General features: G+C 39.6%; 1 non-coding gene across 1 annotated transcript; it reads left to right on the forward strand.

Moving 5' to 3' along the window:
* The first annotated feature begins 2,601 nt into the window (after nt 1-2,601).
* On the forward strand, nt 2,602-2,720 carry LOC128693602 (5S ribosomal RNA). The gene has a single exon (XR_008407747.1). It is a non-coding gene; the product is annotated as a 5S ribosomal RNA (ribosomal RNA).
* Nucleotides 2,721-4,101: the final 1,381 nt, after the last annotated feature.

A 4,101-nucleotide genomic window follows, 5' to 3' on the forward strand; every position in this document is an offset into this window, starting at 1 on the left:
GGTTCTAATGGGCATAAAATTACTAGACATACATTGGTTGTAAACTGGATTTCAGCAAGGAAAACTCAACAGTCAAACATGGAGAGCGGACAGGCCCCTGATTAGGTATCTAGACCCCTCTTAATTATATGTTAAAGTTACAGGATTGTTTAGTTTTATGCAGTACTGTACTAAACAGTTATTGGCACTCTTTTGGGAGGTAATCTAAAAAGCTCTGTAGCCAGAGAATTTTTAAAAGCTGATCACATAGGCAAGAGCACACCTTTTTGATTAATCTTGACACTGCATTTTATCAGACTGCAATCCTCCGGAATTTGCTATTTACTCTTGAAATATGATCAAACATTATTACCTTCCATTCCCTAGTACTATGATCCTTACAGATTTAGCACATTCTCGTGCATTTTTTGGATTATCTTGGGAAATTTACACTATGTATGATAATTGTAACTATGCCTGAATAAACTAACTTACCTATTTACTTATTTCACACATCTACAGATGCTGCTCATAAGATCATAATTTGCTGTACAGAACCACTGATGCAGCAAGTGTAACTCAGCAGTCACCATCTAATTATCTGTACTTCATTAATTAATGCTGGATAAGGGTTCTTGATTCATGGAATTGGAGCTAGTCTCCCCTTCCTTGGAGCCAATGCGGTTACCTCTGATTCTCTATGCAATGTATGACCCTTATGGGTTTAGTGCTTTCCCCTGATTATATTTTATGCCAGTGAGAGCTCTTGATCCAAGAAAGTGAACTTGTACTCCCCTTGGAGAGATCTTGATTGCCTCACTTTCCCAGGTGCTGTATGACCCCCTAGTGGTTCATTGCTCACCCCTTCCCCATGAATGAAATAATGCTCTCAAGTTATTGACCTGGAAGGTGTCAAGTCAATCAAATGAGATGTTCTCAAGATACAGAAACCTTGGGTAAGGAGAAATAAAGCTGTCACTAACTTAAAGGTACAGTACCTCTTAGATGATACTTCAATAACTTATTACGATTGTAACTGTCTTGCCAGAGGCATGCCTACACTACAGTTATAAAACTGCAACATTAACACCCCTCCTTCTGAGTGCAGACACTGTGCTTCCCATCTCCAGGACTCGAGTCCGGCCTGCCAGTTTCCCTGAATCTCTTCATCAGTGTTACCTTGCTTACAATCCAACAGCACGTCAAGTCCTAAAAACCATTTGTCTCCATTCGCTCCTGTCTAATGCGCTCATGCACGCTTGCTGAAGTCCAAGCCCCTTGCACACAAAACCTCCTTTACCCCCTCCCTCCAACCTTTCCTAGGCCGACCCCTACTCTGCCTTCCCTCCACTACAGATTTGTATACTCTTGAAGTCATTCTATTTCATTTCATTCTCTCTACATGTCCAAACCATCTCAATAACCCCTCCTCAGCCCTCTGGGTAATAGTGTTGGAAATCCCACACCTCCTCCTAATCTCCAAACTACGGATTCTCTGCATTATATTCACACCACACATTGCCCTCAAACATGACATCTCCACTGCCTCCAGCCTTCTCCTTGTTGCAACATTCACAACCCATCCCTCACACCCATACAAGAGCATTGGTATACCTATACTCTCATACATTCCCCTCTCTGCTTTCATGGATAAAGTTCTTTGCCTCCACAGACTCCTAAGTGCACCACTCACCTTTTTCCCCTCGTCAATTCTATGATTCATTTCATCCTTCATAGACCCATCTGCTGACACGTCCACTCCCAAATATCTGAACACATTCACCTCCTCCATACTCTCTCCTAATCTGATATCCAATCTTCTGTTACCTAATTTTTTTGTTATCCTCATAACCTTACTCTTTTAACTTCCTTCTTTTACATACCCTACCAAACTCATCAACCAACTTCTGCAACTTCTCTTCAGAATCTCCCAAAAGCAGTGTCATCAGCAAAGAGCAACTGTGATAATCTAGAAGCCACTGGTCTGAAGGTCTTGCACATGTTCTCTGTTTATTAAGAAAGTAGCAGTAATGATACTGTTAATTAACCCTTTACTGGTGAAGGTTTCTTAATCCAAGAAACTAGAGTTTTCCTATATGGTTCTCATTATCTCCCACTCCCCCAGACACTGTATGACCCCCTGTGAGTTTAGCACTTTCCCCTGATTAAAATAGATAAAAAAATATGACTCGTACAGGTTTAGCACTTCCTTCTTATTTTTTATTTTGTGAGTAATTACATTTTGGTGGTGCTGAAGTGTGTTCTCGTGAAGTTAATTTCTTGGTTTGCTATTTAGTTACATTCAATTAATACACGTTTTCAGAAGCATGAAGTTTTTGAAAATTATATTTGATAGTTTATGGGTTAGTTAATTTACTTTCAAGACATAAACAATATGGTATACTGTAGAATTTAGAAGTTTTTGAAAATTATTTTTTGATAATTTACAGTTAATTTATTTTCAACACAGTATGATCTATTGTGGAATTATTAGTCATAATAGGCCTGATCATGAGTCACATTTAAGTATAAATTTCCCAGGATAACCCCCAAAAAAGTCGAAGCGACTTATTTCCAGAATGTAGACAGACTCGTACAGTTCGAGATCTTGACTGAAGTAACGTTAACGGCCATACCACGTTGAACGCACCACTTCTCGTCCGATCAGCGAAGTTAAGCAACGTTGGGTTTGGTTAGTACTTGGATGGGTGACCGCCTGGGAACACCAAATGCTGTTGGCATAAAAACTGCCGGGTCACCATCTGGAGAAAACCCGGGCCGGAAATACCGGCAAATCTCTAACTACTGAAGTAACGTTTTGCCATAAGTAGCTTCTAGCGTCCTGAAGAAGCTACTGGTGACTGAACGTTTCCCCAATAACCCCACAAGTGAGGTTCCTTGATGCTGGTGAGGGGCTCTTGATCTAGGGAATGGGATGTGCTCCAATTCCCTGAATTGAGCCTAAATGCCTTCCATCCCCCCAACAGGTGCTGTATAAGCCCTACGGGTTTAGTGCTCCCCATAGTAGCAATAATTTCCCTAATAAACGTCTTAACCTGAGCTATGCAAGTAGGGCTGTTTGACCCTAGTTAGCGCTGTATAGTCCTTGTGGCTTAGCCCTTCTTTTTGATAATAATAATAATAATAATTTGACCCTAGTCGGTTTAGTGCTTCTTATTGATTATAATAATAATAATGTGTAAGTAGGTTTATTTAGGTATGGGTAAACATGTACAGTTATCATACTTAGTGTAAATTACCCAGGATAAACCCAAAAAAGTCAGTGACTTATTGTCATTTGCATGTATCATTACATACAATCTGTATCATCATATCTTTCGAGTCATCTGCTTATCATGGGCCAGTAGGCCTGCTGTACGACTCATTCCTTTTTATATTATTTTACAGATGGAGAAGTTAAGATAATAAGATTTTCGGATTCCTAACCTTGAGGGTTAGTCACCCAGGATAATTAATACAATCCCTGAGTCATCCTTGGCTGAATCATATCTCCACTCTGCTGTCATTATTATATTTAAAATAAAGCACTAAATTCGTCAGGGTCCTACAGCACTAGGAGGGATGGGAAGTAAACAAATTTGACCCGAGGAATATATAAAAAGATTTTGTTAAGAATTTTTAATTTTGGAGGGTTACCTGCCCAGAAAAAAATCCAGAAGTCATTGCGTCATCATGGACTGTCCGTCTTATGTCCATTCTAGCCCTTTAATATTCATCCCCCCCACCCCGGGATGCAACTCACAAGTCTCCTAACACCCAGGTACCTACTTACTGCTAAGTGAGCCCTTAAGAGAGGTTCACTGATGCTGGTGAGGGGCTCTTGATCTAGGGAATTGGATAAATCATCTTTACTTTTTTGGGGGGTTATCTTAGGAATCTACACATATGCTGCTATGTATGATAATTTATGTAACTATTTATGTGTACTAGTACCTGAATAAACTTATTCTGTGCTCCAGTTCCCTGAATACCATCCATCCCTACCCCACACAGGAGCTATATATCCCTACGGGTTTAGCGCTCCTCCTCATAATAATAATAATAATAATAATAATAATAATAATAATAATAATAATAATAATGACTGCTAGGTGAATTTCA

The sequence above is a fragment of the Cherax quadricarinatus genome, unplaced genomic scaffold, assembly GCF_038502225.1.
Source record: "Cherax quadricarinatus isolate ZL_2023a unplaced genomic scaffold, ASM3850222v1 Contig32, whole genome shotgun sequence".
Classification (NCBI taxonomy): domain Eukaryota; kingdom Metazoa; phylum Arthropoda; class Malacostraca; order Decapoda; family Parastacidae; genus Cherax; species Cherax quadricarinatus.